We start from the raw sequence: 19,676 nt of genomic DNA on the forward strand, positions 1-19,676 counted from the left end.
AATGCTCGTCCTCAGACTCTGGTTGTGTTGTGCAGAATATTTCCCCCTGACTCAGATGTGACCACTCTTCGGAGTAGGTTCACACTCATTCAAGGGAGCTATATGGTTACTGGTCATGGAAGACATCTCAAATTTCCTACATGTAGTTCAGGTGATGATCATCACCAAATGTTTTACAATCTTGGGTGTGGGAAAAGAATTTTACATGAAGAGAACACACCATATGATGGTTTCTGATGACTGCCCACAACTACCTTCCTCACACCATTGGAGCTCCTGCAAATGCAGCAACAGTTATAGTCAGCATCTTATTACCATTTTGTTGCATGCAGTATTTAATTCCAAAATGTGACAAATTGTCCAAAGAAAAATTACGGTATCAACAGCGACTCAGGAAGACCTAACAGTCTTCTTTGCAACATATTATCCCATCTCCATTAATTGTGACAGGCCTGTAGATCAGTTGCACATGCTTAGGTTTTTATTTTGTTCAAAGTGCCATATCCAACCCAGCAAGCCATAGCCCACTGTCACAAAAATATGACCACATGAGCTCACATATCTCTATGTGGATGTGAAATCAGGGTGTTATCATTGGCTATTGATGGTACCAAAGTGTCTGAAGGCAGAGTCAGCTCATCCTCCATCATAATCGACAGTTATAATGAGACAAATGGGTGACTGACAGACTGGCCAGCACCGGCCAATAAGTAGAGGCCTTGTTCACCACCTCTGACTCCATCATCAGATCAGTACAAGGATAGCGTTGCACAGCAATATCAATGTCTCACCAGAGCTAGAGATACTCTATCACCACAAGGCAGATCACTGCTGACCATGGAAGTGTAAGCCATACCAATAGTTGGTGTCACTGTGATATCATGACACTGTTAAAAGTTGCCATCATAGACTGCATACTTCACATGATGTTCCATACTCATTACATTGCTTACTCAAGCTGCCTGCCTGACTACTCTATGGATGATGGCCATGAGCTACCTGGGCTGCATTTGTGGATGTTATTTGGATTGACTGTGACCATGCTACTGACATCTTGCTCTGCACTGGTTTAAAGAGTCCTACTATGGACTGGTAACTGAACAAACGTATTAACATTTGTTGTGATGTTCATGACTGCAATGGCTTTAATGGATTTAAAAAGAATAATGAGCCAGGGTAAATAACTATTTAGAGACAAGCTGCATGAGACATTACATGTGCACTGATAAATAACAGCTCAGATGTTGATATTTTAAATACATGGCAAAGACAAAAGTCATTGCAGGGACAGCAACTAAAGCATCTACAAGAGCTACTCATTGTTGTAATGTGGGAACATAATGATTTATCTGACATCCAAAAGGGCATGATCATTGGTTTTCAGATCAAGAGTGGAAGCATTTCTATAATGGCTAAGTTTGTAAACTGTTTGCATGTTGCTGGCATTAAAGTACACCAGAATGGCAAGATGGTTCTATAAGAAACCTGTGCTAAGGCAGCTCTGGTACACCATGAGCCATAGATGAAATGGGTGAATGATGGTTGCAGAGATGTGTATAGGTAAACAGATATGCAATTGTTGAGCAGCAAACTACACAGATGAACCAATGGGATACCAACAGTGTCTCTTCAATGACAGTTCATCGAACATTTCTGCATGTGGGCCTCTGCAAAAGGCACCTGGTTTATGGAACCGTACTGACTGCTGTTTATCAGCAAAGAAAGGTAGAATTTACACATGAGTACCACAAATAGATGTCCACTAAGTGGCAACAAATGGCCATTCCAGAAGAAACACATTTTGTGCTGCATGAGACAGATGGTCATTGATGTAAACAGGATGAAACATCTGAAATCAAACACCCTGCAACTCATAGGATGGGTCTAAGCTGAAGGAGGGAGCGTTATGGTCTGGGGAATGGTCTTGTGGCATTCCCTGGGTGATCTAGTCACTATGGAAGGCACAATAGATGCATGTATGCTTTGGGACCATTTCCACCACTACATGCAGTTTTTTTCCTCAGAATGATGGCATCTACCAGCAGGACAAAGCAATGTACTACACAGCTTGCAGTGTACACTGAGCAGCCAAAACATTATGACCACAGTCCCCCATGTCACTGGATGGCGTTGCAGGCATGTGATGAGGTAACAAATGTATGTGAGCCGAGAAGACATGCAAGGGGGATCATCCTAGTGAAGATATGGGCTGAAAATGGGGAAATCCACTGACATAAGTGACTTTGATAAAGGACAAATTATTACTTAGCAGAGACTGTGAACGAGTATCTTGAAAACAGCGACGCTGGTCAAATGTTCACGTGCTAATGTCATGAGCATCTACATCCACAGACTGTGGGATTTGGAGGCTCATCTGCTCTCTAAAATAGGATGTATTGTGATTTGTGGCATCTCTAGAAGTGTTTTGGAGCACACTACTCATCATACACTGTTAAATATGGAGCTCCGCAGCAAGCCATCCCTACATGTTTCCATGTTGTGCCAATGGCATCATCAGTTATGATTGCCATGGCCATGGGACCATTGGGATTGAACCGTTGATAAATAGATATTATTTCCCGTTTGGGTGAATCACAGTTTTTCTATATTAGGTTGCTTGTCATCTCCACAGACACTATTAGGGTGAATGTGGCTGGAAACATGCAGCAGGCCACGGATGCAGGCTGGTAGGAGCATTATTCTAAGCTTTCGTGGGTCCTGTGGTAGTAATCAAAGACACGCTGATAGCAGAAATTCACCTGAATCCCTTCAAGCCTGATGTCTTCCTCGACAGTAATGCCATCTTTCAGCAGTATAATTGTCCATTTCTCAGTGCCAAAACCTTGATACAGAAGTGTTATAGCGAACCCATGCTGATGTTTCAGCAACCAAATTCACCTGATGTAAATCCTGTGGGACCCACCTGTGTCGCAATCAGTGGCATCACTGCATACACAAATCAGTGGCCCAATATTAGCATGAATTACATGAACTATGAATAGATGTCTAAAGCCATATACCAGCACAAACCTACCAAAAAAGTGTCAGATCCCTGATACACAGAATCAGTGATGTATTTCATTCCAGACTCATCAGTGTATGTGCATGGTTTGAAAAGCACAGCTGATTTAAATCCAACGGAGAATCAGTAGGACCACAATGATCAGGCTGTTTACGCTGTGGATCCTCAACCAAGAACCATAGTACAGCTGGCCACAGTGCTGGAGTTGATATAGTTCCACATTCTTATCAGTACCTTCCAAAATCTCATTGGCATATTTCATAGACAGCCAAAAGGGAAGAGGTAGTTATATCGGCTTTTGACAGGTAGTCACATTAGTGTGACTGAACAGTGTAGTTGATGCAAAAGTAGAAATTCTGAGTTACAACTCACAAACGCACAAATCTCCTTTAGCATAGATATTATCCACTGCACTGCCACCATCTTTAGTGGCCATATATGGCTTGAAGTCTTAATTTGTAAATAACAGCAACAGAATTTTACAGTTTTTGAGGTGTCAGACAGTGTCAGTCAAAAAGCCTACTTTTTGTTTTGGACTGGACGTTATGTGTTTTATTCACTACATGTGCTAGCCCCAGCAGCAGGCCCAGAAACATTGTCATTTGTATAAATGTGATTGTCACTAGCAGCATACTATCATCACTAACAGACTGAGAGAAATTAGTATATAAATATCCCTTTAGATGTGACTTCTGAAATTTTCCCGGCGTATTTCTTCTTCTAATAATTTCCGGGTATGCAGCCGGATCCCGTCGACATTCTGCCACGATATTTCGGCCCAGAGACGTCCGGCCATCATCAGGTGAGTACACAACTACTGAAGAGCCCAGGTGCAGTCGCGGTATTTATGCCGAATCTCGCGCGAGATATGGGGCTCTTTTATTCATAACAGACTCATGTAGTATGAGCCAAATGGAAGAAGTATGACACAATTCCTAAAATTACAATTGAACAAGGACTTGATATCTAAGCAGCAAGCATTTTAAGCAATTAATGAATCACTCTGAGCAGAAGTAGCCTTCTTGCACACAGTACTTTATTGAACATGAATGCAAACATTGCTTTATTGTAATACACACTACCAGTATTGCAGCATGTTTCAATACCGCTGAAGGCCTGGATTGATTTTCTTTATTTATGGTAAGTTTGCAGAGCCTACCAAGTCGATTAGTGTTTGCTGCATCTTCAGTTCAGTGTACTCTGCAATATGTCTGCATGAAAAGCTTGTCAAAATCAATTAATGAGCTTTGACAATAAAGTGAAAATGAAACCAGAATGTAGTGTATATCATTTCATTAATTAGAGTGCTACGTTTATGTTCCTTTATGCATGATGAATCAATTGGGAATACAAAGCAGTGAAGGAAGATCATAAACAATGGAGCAAAGTTAGTTAAGTAGCTTTCTACTACAAACAGACCCAATGTTTTCTAATATTCATCAAACATCACATAGAAGCCAAAATACAAAATTTGAAAATTTTCATCAGTACCTAAAATTTTGTAGTAGAATGTTATACATCATATAAAATGTTAATGATATCAGTAAATAGCCATTATCATTTCAAGTAGACACAAGTCCAACAGTAACATTACATAACATGGTAATATACTACAGAACAGGTTTACCACCATTGTCACTAGCTGACAACCGTATAACTTTATGTTACAAGAAAAGAATACCAGTCAAGCTTATGTTGAGAACAGAAGCCAGTCAGAAGCAAGTGATACTAAGTACCCAATACTTTCAGGTTCCCTGTGGTATAAGACATTTGTTTTCTCAATTTAGAAGAACTCTGTGAAGAACTTTGAGGTCTATCTTGGATGTTCCAACAATTTCAGAGTCCATATTACCTTCAAACCAACAGCAACTATTCAGATTTTTGGAGCAGGCTCTGTACAAATTTCCCTTCAAGCAGTAGTGCATAGATTTCCCTGCAAGTGCATAGATTTTCATACCTGATATATAAAATTTCAATGATACTGACTTTTTGAGTGTACCATTAACTGTTGTTGTTATTGTTTCTTTACTTTTAGATTTTCTAAAAGGTAATATGCATAATGTGTGTGTTGCTCACTTTAAATCTTTCACCAAAACATGCTATTGTGCTACAAATGTGGCTTAAGATGATCTGGTTATGAGCACTTTCAAGTGAATACCTTAATCATAGTTAACTTCCATAGCAGTAATAAGTAAATTTGAGTTTTCAAAAAACCTAAAGAATTTGTTGGTGGCCAACTCCTTCTACTGCTGTAAAATGTTTTTTATTTTATGTCTTATACTTGATGATGCATAGCTACAATAGCCTAAGAATTATAAAACACACCTAAGTTTACTGAACATTTAATACCTGGAAACAAGTTTTATATTCTTTTAAATGTAAGTATGCTTAACAGTATTTTTTTTCCTTACATGTTCCATGCCCCAGATCTCCTCACTACATACCAATTAGAATGAAAAGCACATCTGATCTAATATCTGAGTCCACTGTGTTTCAACCATTCTCAGGAATCTTTCACCAAAGTTTGTCTGCAAGACTTCCGTTTCTGTTATTATGTCCACACTAAATAATTTTTGTCTAGCATGTTTTAGTTGTTTGTTAATTTCATATAGGCTTTACGTGCAAACACCACATACACTCTATACATGATGTACACTTGTGCAATGTGAGTAAAACAAACTTGAATTGAAAGTTATTTATAGTTAAAATATAGTACCTCAAGACTCATATTGTGTTAAAAAGGTCACTTAAATGAGGAAACCTTTTGTAAACTATGGAAAGTTAATATGATATGTTTATGCCTGTAGCTGTGTCTCTCATGTTTTGCAGCAAACTGGGGTCTTACTGTGATATTGTTTTGATTCTTCTGACTATCAATTTCCTTAGTCTAATATGAAGGAGAAGTGAATTTCAACTCTACAGTCATCTACTTTGATTTTGTTTCACTATTCAGTCCAATTCCTTCGCCATTATATTCCAGTCCATATATTTCACTACATTTGTGCCCTTCTAAGCACTCACAAAGTTTACAGCATGTCTTAATTAACACTTGAGTATTAGTTTAATACTGTGCAGTTCCATTTTCAGATGCAGAATACACAGAAGACTATTAAAATACTTCAAAGTAAATACACATTTTGCTGATTTTACTGTTGTAATCACTACATGATCTGTATGTGGGAAGGTGGAATATTTATTGTGACTTTTATCTGAACTCATAGACTTGGAAAGTAAGATTAAGGTTTCAACTAATTACAACAATTTTCTTTTGTTGTCTACCACAGTAGTTTGTTGAGAATTTTGCTTAAGCAATAGAGGTGAACACAGAAACGTCTTGAAAGCGTTGCTATAATGTCTTCTTACAAAATTTTGTTTCTCTACTTGTAATCTGAGTTGTTATACAGAACAACTACATAAACTATACTGAACACAAACTTTTGTTTAATTTCCAAAAACCTAAACTTTGATAGTATCTAAGTGTCCAGCCTACACTTATAATGGCTCATGATTTCAGCTGAAAATGTTCATAAGAAGAACCTGTATTTCTTTCATCATTGACAAAGTTCCTTAACGTTCTCTATCTACAGTCAAACAACATTTACTGAAGTACATCTGAAAACACTTACTCAGTTCAATAAAGAAGTGGATATTTTTTCTTCAGTTTTGTATAGGACAGGAAATACTTACCCTCCTCCAATTTGTTTCTCAGCATACTCTGTTGTCAGACCAATGGCTGGCGTGTCACTGAACATCGACATCACTGCACCTGTTGCTCTACATTACAAATTCCTGACAGCAAGGTATAGTGCAAGATGAAATGGCCAACAGCGAGCTTTACAGTATTATGCTACTCTGTCACTACACAATGGGGTGCTGTAGAACTACTGAAGACATAAGTTTGTTTGCATTATATACTGTGTTTGTTCAACCATTTGAGTAAATGTTTTGCATCCTCAGGGTGTCTGTTTTGCCAGCCACCAATGATAATAGCCAAAATCAACTTTTTCTGAATAAGTAAAACTCTGAAGCCTTCCACTGGTCACATAGTGTAAACTGGCCCTATTCAAAGGTACAACAAAATGAACGGCATGAAATTTACTGTTTAAAATGTAAGACTTATGATATCTTATCCAGAATAGTGTGAAGTCACCTTTATATCTTATGATCATTGTGTTATTTTCTTCTTCTTACCATACCTTATGTGGGAAATTACAGATGTCTACTAAGGGTACCTTGTTAACACCTGCTTAGTTGACAGATTCATAAGTTCAGTCACTGAAATTCCTAGATTTTATATAGTGTGGTACTAGTTAATTTGTATTAATAATATGTTCTGTAATACTCAAATTTTTATTCAACCACAACAAATATTCAAATACATAACTGTTATTATCATAACAACTGTACAAGAACTTCTGTGTGAGAAAATCACAGGCAAAATCAAATTTATAATACAGGTAGTAAGTGAAGTTACAGCATTATGCAGATGAAGAGAAAGTCAAGATTTATGTTTTAAAGCTACAAGATATTGAAGATCAACAAGGGCATTGAAAGCAGCATCTGGCTAGGCAATGGCAAACCACCAATATAAAAACCATGGGGTGTGAATGAGCAGCAACAGCCCACGGAAGGCATTCGTAAAACACGACAAGAGGCAGCATCGAACATACAGCATGTACCTTGTTGGAGGCAGCAGCACTCCACAAGGTAAATATAAACAACAAAAAGTGAACTGTCTGATACAGAGGTACGTTTTTGAAACTTGTACTTGGTTTAGCAAGAGTGTCAAAATGAATAAATCAAATGGATACTGTGCTAACGAAGTCATCAATGACTGTAAATCTTCAGAGAATGAAATCAGTATATGTTCTCTGAATAGCTCTGAAATGAAAGTGGATCACCAAAATTTAATATTGCAAGTTTTAGTGAAAATTAACGGCTGATTGGATGAAATAAAGGAAAGTATAAAGAATCAAGATGCAGAAAATATTAGTAGTATCAAGTCAATGAAAAATATATTACTCAAGGGAGGCACTGATGCTAAAAACAAAGTTGGGGATAGAATGTAGCTCAAGTGAATAAATAAGGTTTAATGGCAAGGTTAAGAATGTAATTTACAGAATAGATTACAACTTAGAAACTGAATGTTCTCCATTGGAAGAAAGCAGGAGCCAGATAACGTGAATGAGTGTGATATAAGGAGTGTAGCAGTGACTAACGTGCATGCTGATGTAGTGCAAAGTTATATGATTTTAAAGGTGAAAGTTATTTCATATGATAATGTTGCTGTTGTGTGGTTTTTTTCAACTTCTTCCAGCATAATTCATGATGGATAGCTCATGGGTGAATGACCAGATGTCATTGTCCAACAGTGTCCGCCCCAGTAGCTGAGTGGTCAGCGTGACGGATTGCCGTCCTCCGGGCCCGGGTTCGATTCCCGGCTGGGTCGGAGATTTTCTCCGCTCAGGGACTGGGTGTTGTGTTGTGTTCATCATCATTTCATCCCCATCCGGCGTGCAGGTCGCCCAATGTGGCGCCGAATGTAATAAGACCTGCGCCAAGGCGGCCGGACCTGCCCCGCGAGGGGCCTCCCGGCCAATGACGCCAAACGCTCATTTCCATTGTCCAACAGTCACAATATTTGAGCTTTGCCTTCATCACCTGATGATTTGAATATGGTAATTTGCCAAAATATTGTGCCCACTACACACTGATATCCACACATTCAATAATGAACTATTTCATCACTGCTGTTTGTAATGGTTTTATCAGTGTTAATGATGAAGTGAATGGCAAAGAAGCTGTTGATAATGGTGTTGGTAGTTATTTGGACAATGATATAACTGATATATTTTTTTTGATAATGTAGAAAATGTTAATGGGACTGATGTTCTTCTGGTGGTGAAGTCAGATGCAACAGCTGGTGAAAAAATACAGTACTGTGAAATCTAGGGGGTGAAGATCAAACATGTGTGCAAGAGAAAGTGCTTGATAATAAAAAGCATGTAGCACTAGTGGTGCTGGAAAAATCAAGCGTATGGAACACTAAGATGTGATGATCAAGAAACTGCAGGAAGTACATGATACAATAGAGGGCTTACCTGGTTTTATAAACATAGAAATGCCTGCAGTCAGGTGGACTGCGAAAGTTTATTTATCTTTGCTTGTAGAGTTGTGTAAACTATTATAAAGCCGTTGATGAATTCTTCTCGGGTTATCAGCCAAGTGGTGGCGTCGTCTTGTTGCAACATTTCGATGAGTTTCATATCCATCATCTTCTGGTGCAGGCAGTCAGACTTTGCCAGAAGATGATGGACACAAAACTCATCAAAACATTGCGACAAGACGACGCCACCACTCAGCCGATAACCCAAGAAGAATTCATCATTGGAATACACCAAGAAAGACTCCAATCACATATATTATGAAGCCAATAAATTCAAGTTAGCAACAGAGTTGTTATCTAAAGTAAATGAGATCAAGTCATGGAAGGAGATTTCTATATATGGTAATTACTTTATGGTGATTTGAAAACAGAGCCACTGATTAAGGAATCTAGTATCATCATCATACTTCCAGTTGTGTTTAAATGTTATGTTTAACAAATTGCATATTATTTGTTCATGGATACAGAAGGTCTGCTAGTAGAAAAAATAACACAATGAAAAGTTAAAACAGAGGTAGTTTGACATTGAGAACAAGTTTTATGTAGAATGAAAAAAAGTCAAATATATCTTCAGGTTTATGTGAAAGTGGCGAAGTGTAGACGGAATATGAATTAATGGTGTGTGTGTGTGGGGGGGGGGGGGGGGGGGGGCAGGGGGGGGGGGAGTGGGTGGGTGGGTGGCTTGGTGGGTGTATGTATACATGTGTATGAATCATGTAGATATGGAATTGGTTTGTTATCATGTAGATTCGATAATGTTAAAAGTGATATGTGGGGATAACATTTATTAGTTAATGTTGGGTGAAATACAAACAGAATAAATTACATAAATCACTGTCATTCTGGAGATCAAGTTCTGAGATAAGGCACTGAACTGATCTTTCAGGTAGTGCTTTTGAGTGGATGGTAGACTAGACGCTAATTTGGGCTGATTGGTATGTCCAATGAACTGAAACTGGCCTGAGCCAGAGCACTGCCGGTCTCACGAAAGGTTCAGTTCTGGTGCAGTGTAGCAAGGAAATGGACTACAAGTACATTATGAAAGCATGTTCAAGTACTGAAGAACTAATTAAGTGAGTGTGGTGAAAGTGATCTTCATTAATGTGAGTGAAAATATTGACAGAAACGATTTTTTCTGTGATGAAATCAAGCAATGGAAACTCCAGGTTGTAATTTCGATGATATAAGGAAAAGATACATTGCTACTCACTGTAAAACTAATACATTGAAACCAAAGACTTTGTGAGTTTGGTCCATGAGGAATTCACACACATTTGAACATTTAATACCTTGAATTGCAGACAGACAAAACAAAAAGACACATAAGCTTTCAGTGGAAGGCTTCAACAGAAAATTTAAACACACACACATTCATTCACACAAGTGAACACAACTAATGTACATTTGACTATCACCTTCAGTAGCTTGGACCAAGATGCTGAAGATGATAATTGTATGTGCATGAAGTGCACTTGCTTGTGCGAATCATTGTGTATATGTATGTATGGTTTTCCTTTTCTGATGAAGGAAGTGTCATCTTCACAGTAAGTAGCAACCTATCTTTTGCATATATTATTTCTGTGTTGAGTACTTTACGACTGGGATTCGTATTCTTCTTACAGCTTTTTCTTTATCAAGGTGAAACTTTTGAAGAAAAATTTATTTATTTGGCATGGAATTTCTGTCCATGGTATAATTATTATGAATACTGAAGAGTGGCACATAATGAGTCAATACTCAACTTATAGATACTAAAGTGCAAAGGTACAGGGTAAATATCTATTAGTTTCTATAGAACTGATCTAAATTTTTGTTTAAAATTTATTTTAGGTTCATTTTCATTTATTAGCTTCTTTAAATGTTTGGTTTGTTGCAATTCATACCAAGAGAAGGCCACAGAATGAAGCTACTAGTTGGCAGTTAATAATAAGCAGATGATGTATAACTTTAATAAGTATAAAGTAAATATTTTAAAATAGATTTTAAGTTTAAACTTATATTTTAGCTATGATGATTTAGCACCTCCACACCTTCACCATTTCATATTACTATTGTTATTATTAATACTATTATTATTATTATTATTATTATTATTATTATTATCACTGTAGCCATCTTTTTGCTTCCTGTAAAAAGTTTTAAAAATTTTATTTTGGTTTTTCTTCCTACATTATTAGTATTCTAGACAGAAGTCACTTTCTTAATAATTTTTTTCTTCATATTAGTTGTCCTCCCCCCCATGAACCATGGACCTTTCCGTTGGTGGGGAGGCTTGCGTGCCTCAGCGATACAGATAGCCGTACTGTAGGTACAACCACAACGGAGGGGTATCTGTTGAGAGGCCAGACAGATGTTTGGTTCCTGAAGAGGGGCAGCAGCCTTTTCAGTAGTTGCAAGGGCAACAGTCTGGATGATTGACTGATATGGCCTTGTAACAATAAGCAAAACGGCCTTGCTGTGCTGGTACTGCGAACGGCTGAAAGCAAGGGGAAACTACGTCCGTAATTTTTCCCGAGGGCATGCAGCTTTACTGTATGATTAAATGATGATGGCGTCCTCTTGGGTAAAGTATTCCGGAGGTAAAATAGCCCCATATTCGGATCTCCGGGCGGGGACTACTCAAGAGGATGTCGTTATCAGGAGAAAGAAAACTGGCGTTCTATGGATCGGAGCATGGAATGTCAGATCCCTTAATCGGGCAGGTAGGTTAGAAAATTTAAAAAGGGAAATGGACAGGTTAAAGTTAGATATAATGGGAATTAGTGAAGTTCGGTGGTAGGAGGAACAAGACTTCTGGTCAGGTGACTACAGGGTTATAAACACAAAGTCAAATAGGTGTAATGAAGGAGTAGGTTTAATAATGAATAGGAAAATAGGTATTCGGGTAAGCTACTACAAACAGCATAGTGAACACATTATTGTGGCCAAGACAGATACGAAGCCCACACCTATTACAGTAGTACAAGTTTATATGCCAACTAGCTCTGCAGATGATGAAGAAATTGAAGAAATGTATGATGAAATAAAAGAAATTATTCAGATAGTGAAGGGAGACGAAAATACAATAGTCATGGGCGACTGGAATTCGAGTGTAGGAAAAGGGAGAGAAGGAAACGTAGAAGGTGAATATGGATTGGGGCTAAGAAATGAAAGAGGAAGCCACCTGGTAGAATTTTGCACAGAGCACAACTTAATCATAGCTAACACTTGGTTTAAGAATCGTGATAGAAGGTTGTATACATGGAAGAACCCTGGAAATACTAAAAGGTATCAGATAGATTATATAATGGTAAGACAGTGATTTAGGAAGCAGGTTTTAAATTGTAAGGCATTTCCAGGGGCAGATGTGGACTCTGACCACAATCTACTGGTTATGACCTGTAGATTAAAACTGAAGAAACTGCAAAAAGGTTGGAAATTAAGGAGATGGGACCTGGATAAACTGAAAGAACCAGAGGTTGTACAGAGTTTCAGGGAGAGCATAAGAGAACAATTGACAGAAATGGGGGAAAGAAATACAGGGTTATTACAAATGATTGAAGCGATTTCACAGCTCTATAATAACTTTATTGTTTGAGATATTTTCACAAGGCTTTGCACACACATACAAAAACTCAAAAAGTTTTTTTTTGGCATTCACAAATGTTCAGTATGTGCCCCTTTAGTGATTCGGCAGACATCAAGTCGATAATCAAGTTCCTCCCACACTCGGCGCAGCATGTCCCCATCAATGAGTTCGAAAGCATCGTTGATGCGAGCTCGCAAATCTGGCACGTTTCTTGGTAGAGGAGGTTTAAACACTGAATCTTTCACATAACCCCACAGAAAGAAATTGCATGGGGCTAAGTCGGGAGAGCGTGGAGGCCATGACAGGAATTGCTGATCATGATCCCCACCACGACCGATCCATCGGTTTTCCAATCTCCTGTTTAAGAAATGCCGAACATCATGATGGAAGTGTGGTGGAGCACCATCCTGTTGAAAGATGAAGTCGGCGCTGTCGGTCTCCAGTTGTGGCATGAGCCAATTTTCCGCGGGCTACGCGTGAAACTTGCCCGCATGCTTTCAACCGTTTCTTCGCTCACTGCAGGCCGACCCGTTGATTTCCCCTTACAGAGGCATGCAGAAGCTTTAAACTGCGCTTCCATCGCCGAATGGAGTTAGCAGTTGGTGGATCTTTGTTGAACTTCGTCCTGAAGTGTCATTGCACTGTTATGACTGACTGATGTGAGTGCATTTCAAGCACGACATACGCTTTCTCGGCTCCTGTCGCCATTTTGTCTCACTGCGCTCTCGAGTGCTCTGATGGCAGAAACCTGAAGTGCGGCTTCAGCCGAACAAAACTTTATGAGTTTTTTTACGTATCTGTAGTGTGTCGTGACCATATGTCAATGAATGGAGCTACAGTGAATTTATGAAATCGCTTCAATCATTTGTAATAGCCCTGTACAGTAGAAGAAGAATGGGTAGCTTTGAGGGATGAAGTAGTGAAGGCAGCAGAGGATCAAGTAGGTAAAAAGACGAGGGCTAGTAGAAATCCTTGGGTAACAGAAGAAATATTGAATTTAATTGATGAAAGGAGAAAATATAAAAATGCAGTAAATGAAGCAGGCAAAAAGGAATACAAACGTCTCAAAAATGAGATCGACGAGAAGTGCAAAATTGCTGAGCAGGGATGGCCTGAGGACAAATGTAAGGATGTAGAGGCTTATCTCACTAGGGGTAACATAGATACTGCCTACAGGAAAATTAAAGAGACCTTTGAAGATAAGAGAAACACTTGTATGAACATCAAGAGCTCAGATGGAAACCCAGTTCTAAGCAAAGAAGGGAAAGCAGAAAGGTGGAAGGAGTATACAGAGGGTCTATACAAGGGCGATGTACTTGAGGACAATATTATGTGAATGGAAGAGGATGTAGATGAAGATGAAATGGGAGATACGATACTGCGTGAAGAGTTTGACCGAGCACTGAAAGATCTGAGTCGAAACAAGGCCCCCGGAGTAGACAACATTCCATTGGAACTACTGACGGCCTTGGGGGAGCCAGTCCTGAAAAACTCCACCATCTGGTGAGCAAGATGTATGAAACAGGCGAAATACCCTCAGACTTCAAGAAGAATATAATAATTCCAATCCCAAAGAAAGCAGGTGTTGACAGATGTGAAAATTACCGAACAATCAGTTTAATAAGCCACAGCTGCAAAATACTAACATGAATTCTTTACAGACAAATGGAAAAACTAGTAGAAGCTGACCTCAGGGAAGATCAGTTTCGATTCCGTAGAAATACTGGAACACGTGAGGCAATACTGACCTTATGACTTATCTTAGAAGAAAGATTAAGGAAAGGCAGACCTACGTTTCTAACATTTGTAGACTTCGAGAAAGTTTTTGTCGATGGGGACTGGAATACTCTCTTTCAAATTCTAAAGGTGGCAGGGGTAAAATACAGGGAGCAAAAGGCTATTTACAATTTGTACAGAAACCAGGTGGCAGTTATAAGAGTCGAGGGGCATGAAAGGGAAGCAATGGTTGGGAAGGGAGTGAGACAGGGTTGTAGCCTCTCCCCAATGTTATTCAATCTATATATTGAGCAAGCAGTAAAGGAAACAAAAGAAAAATTCGGAGTAGGTATTAAAATCCATGGAGAAAAAATAAGAACTTTGAGGTTCGCCGATGACATTGTAATTCTCTCAGAGACAGCAAAGGACTTGGAAGAACAGTTGAAAAGAATAGATGGTGTCTTGAAGGGAGGATATAAGATGAACATCAACAAAAGCAAAATGAGGATAATGGAATGTAGTCGAATTAAGTCGGGTGATGTTGAGGGTATTAGATTAGGAAATGAGACACTTAAAGTAGTTTTGCTATTTGGGGAGCAAAATAACTGATGATGGTCGAAGTAGAGACGATATCAAATGTAGACTGGCAATGGCAAGGAAAGCGTTTCTGAAGAAGAGAAATTTGTTAACATTGAGTATAGATTTAAGTGTCAGTAAGTCATTTCTGAAAGTATTTGTATGGAGTGTAGCCATGTACGGAAGTGAAACATGGACGTTTAATAGTTTGGACAAGAAGAGAATAGAAGCTTTCAAAATGTGGTGCTATAGAAAAATGCTGAAAATTTGATGGGTAGATCACATAACTAATGAGGAAGTATTGAATAGGATTGGGGAGAAGAGAAGTTTGTGGCACAACTTGACCAGAAGAAGGGATCGGTTGGTAGGACATGTTCTGAGGCATCAAGGGATCACCAATTTACTATTGGAGGGCAGCGTGGAGGGTAAAAATCGTAGGGGGAGACCAAGAGATGAATACACTAAGCAGATTCAGATAGATGTAGATTGCAGTAGGTACTGGGAGATGAAGAAGCTTGCACAGGATAGAGTAGCATGGAGAGCTGCATCAAATCAGTCTTTTGGGAGGGGGCAGTATTGTGAGCATATAAACACAGTCTCCATTTATATGTAGTAAATAGTTAAAAATGTGGTCGTAGAAGTATGTTACACTGTTATTACATAGTGAATGCAGCTTCTGTAACTGATGTACATGACACCAGGCAGTAGGTGCAGGAGGGTCTGAGAGCAAGGAGCAAGCATGCTGCTGTTCATGGACCTGGGCTAGGTGCTAGCCAATGCATTTTAATAAATAGGTTGTGTACAGGTTCAACTTTTATTCAACCTGTCATGACAAATATTCAGATATCTAACTGTTATTATCATACAACTGTGATAGGTCTACGTACCCTGTTCCGCTTTCTCAGTATGACTGAAGTACTGACTCAAGTTTTGACTTTCCTGTCAATAAATTATTCTCATGAGCTCTAACTCTGCTCTGTTCCAGTTAGTTTAGTAGAGCTTTTTCTGTTCTGCTTGCTACATAGCTACTGTACACTGCATACTATGCTACTTTTGATTTTTTCTAATCATACTTCATCTTTGGATAATGGCTGTCAGCTGCCAATCATCCACTGAGTGCCAACCGTTTACCTTAATTCAACTGCTCGGCACGCCACATTCCTGCACATTATCACTCATGGACCACCAATTCTACACTATCGGCAGCTGATGCAACAGACTACCAACCTGGCTCACTAGAGCTCATAAAATCCTAGTACCTCAGCCATTTTACTGTGACAACCCACTCAAGGCACCTCAAGATCCAAGTCCCTTTATGTAATACAGGGTTCATCAAAAAAATGTTTACACACTTTGAACTGTCATAGACAATTTATTTCCCTTTCTACAAGGTTAAATATCTGTGAGAAAGTAATGTTATGTTTCTTCAACAGGTGGCAGCAGTGGCAAGGAAGTAACTGCAACGTGACGGACATGCGTTTGAGCTTTGAAGTGCGGAAGCAGATAATTAAGTGGTACTGGAAGTTTGAGAATGTAGCTGCGGTTCGAAGACAGTGGAGAACTGAGTATGGTACACAACCACCTTCAAGGTTAACAATTACACGTCTATGAGACAAATTCAAAATTCATGGAGCATTGTGTGATGTGCATATAGGTCGATCAGGGCGACCTCGTACAGCTGCGGTCTTGGAACTGTTTCAGCGTTCGCCTCAAAAATCTTCAAGGCAAGTGACACATAAGAGTAATGTAAGTGCTAGTAGTGTACTATGCATTCTGAAGAAAGGCAAGTATCATGTGTACATTCCAAGGCTCGTGCAACAGCTAAGTGATGTGGTGTGGTTTGTCTGCAAGGGGAATCATTGGGCCTTTCCACTTTGAAGGTACTGTTACTGGAGATACGTACCTAACAATGCTTGCTGACTCCATACTCCCTGCCATTCGTGCATTATACAGTAATGATGAGTTTTATTTCCAACAAGATGGCGCCCCGCCGCACTATCATAGGGATGTACGACCATACCTGGATCACAACGTGCCAGGCCAGTGGATATGACGCAGTGGACCAATCAAGTTTCCTGCACGCTCTCCAGACCTCACGCCACTGGATATCTTCTTATGGGGCACAGTAAAAGATGTGGTGCACAAACATAAATCATGTAACCTGGACACAGGAATGAGAATCAGGAGGTGTACGCAGACATCTCATTGGACACTTTGGTATGGGGTACAGAATCAGTGGTGACTCTTACTCAGAAATGTATTGATGCTGAAGTCCACCAGTTTGAACATTAATCACATTTGCAAAGTACACTTGCACACCCTGTATATTGACTTCTCTATTTTAATGAAGTATGTTTTAAATTGCTATCCTTATTTAGTTCAAGGTCTCAAAACATTTTTTATTTTTATTTTATTTTTTTTTTTTTTATTTACAAGGTTTCGTAAAGCTCTCACATTTAGTGTGAAAAAAATTTTTAGTTACAAATTTCTTTACCTGCTAACCACTGGAAGCATAAATCAATCTTTTAGTATTAACTGGAGAGAAGTGAGGAAAATTTTTATCTCTAATAACATTTCTCCTACCAAACAGGAGATTTCTGAGAGAACATAGTGGCAAAGGAAACAGTGAACAAGGAAAGAGTACAGTGAAACTTTAGTATTTTAACTGGGAAAGACGTTTCAGAGAATTCACTGGAGTATCCTGAAGATCTAGGTTGTTAGTGCAGACTTAAAAGACAGAAAATTTATAAGTCAGCTGTACACAAGACAAAAAGTACCCATGACAAAATAGGTGAGTGTTAGAAAAGATATATTAGGTGAAAAGTCTTTTGTAACTAACACTTTTCAGTATTTGTACTGAGAAACTATTAAATAAACCATTTAAGAAAGCAAGAGGCACAATAATTGGAGGAGCAATGAAATATACAATTATGTACACACATGAAGAAATAGCCTTGACAAAATTGGAGGAGGAACTACAATTTATGATGGGTAGGATTGTAAAAGAGTACTGAACAAGTACAACTGAGGGAAAAACTAAAGAGATGCCATTTCATTATACGAATTCTATTTCAAACATGAGTGGAAGGGAACACCTTTGAACAAATAGTTTTCAAAAGATGAAAGGTTTGTTGACAGGGACAAATTTAACAAAACTAGATACTAGAAGGACAAGAAAGAGAATCACCAAGAGCTATGTCCAGATTATATCATAGTGAATCATAGACAGGCATAAAGTAAGAAGTAAACTACTTGGAAAAGCTTCATATGCTCTTTGTGAGAAAACTGCTTAATGAGAAAGGGACTGGCAGAATCAGGAATGAAGAATTATTTACAAGAACAGCAGGGTGAAAAGAAACTAGTGGAAATACAGGTAATGAGGAAAACATCACCAATCAGACATACATTCTGAAAAAATTTGCATGTAGCAAAGAGTCATTAAAAGAATGACTGCAGGGAAGAGGGAGACAAATAGAGAAAGAGAGAGAGAGAGAGAGAGAGAGAGAGAGAGAAAGAGAGAGGTGTGGAATGCTGGATAGGGTTAAAAAATATGATGTTATCAACATATTAAGCAACAAGAAAGTAAAGTACTGAGTATCTCTCGTAATAAAGAACAACTAGCAATATCAGATGGCACATTTTCTGTGTGTATGCAGAGATGAGACTTTAATTATACATAGGGCCCAAAACTTCAAATACCAACAAAAGAAAACGTGTATTTTGTCCAATTAGCGTACATTTATGCTCTTTCCAACCTAATGATATATTTACAAACACAGATGACCATAAAACAATGTATGCAAAACTGGCTGCTGTCAATTTGAAGAATAGAGGATGTTTTCACGCTCTTTGACCAAAATTACTTATGATACTCATGAGCCTTATGATTCCAATGAAGCAAAAGGCATCAATTTTTGTGTTATGGCTCCATCTGATCTAGAAGAAAGACACTGTGACTGGCTTAACAGAAGATGCCTCAACCAGGGTGATGCTAGGCAACTCAGTAACAGGGCCAAGTAAGCATCTTGCATAAAGAGCTATATTCAGACTATGCTGACACTGCAGATGTTACTGCCCAGGGCTTCAGTACAGTGAAACTGCTACACTATTAAGAAAGATCAGAGCTGCCATTCCAGAAACAATGACAGTCTGAATTCATTTTAACATTACCCAGTTCAGACAGGCAGCATTAACTGGCATCACAAAGCAGCTACAAGATAATTATAATGAAAGATATAATTAAGAAATCAGTTAGCAAGTTGCTACTGCCAGCCACTATCATTACTAGATGTCAGTTTGCTGTCAGTAAAAAGTATGAATGCTTCTGACTTGGTACATTCCAGCTGGTGGCCTTCCTGCTGTCTAATTTCTATCTCTTGTCACAGGCTTGCTTTGCGGTTTCGTGTTGCATGGCTTGCCTAGATAGCTGCCATACCTTGTGCTGGCAAACTCTCCTGCTCTTTGGTGTTCTGTATGGGAAAACTCTACTATTGTTCTATACCATGTGTGGCGAAATTGTGATGTTGTTTGAGGCCCCAAGCTGGCACACCCTGTTACTGATTGATATCCTGTGTGGGATAAATTCATCAATACAAATTCTTGCTGTCCACCTGGGACCACAGATTGGT

The sequence above is a fragment of the Schistocerca cancellata genome, chromosome 4, assembly GCF_023864275.1.
Source record: "Schistocerca cancellata isolate TAMUIC-IGC-003103 chromosome 4, iqSchCanc2.1, whole genome shotgun sequence".
Taxonomy (NCBI): Eukaryota; Metazoa; Arthropoda; class Insecta; order Orthoptera; family Acrididae; genus Schistocerca; species Schistocerca cancellata.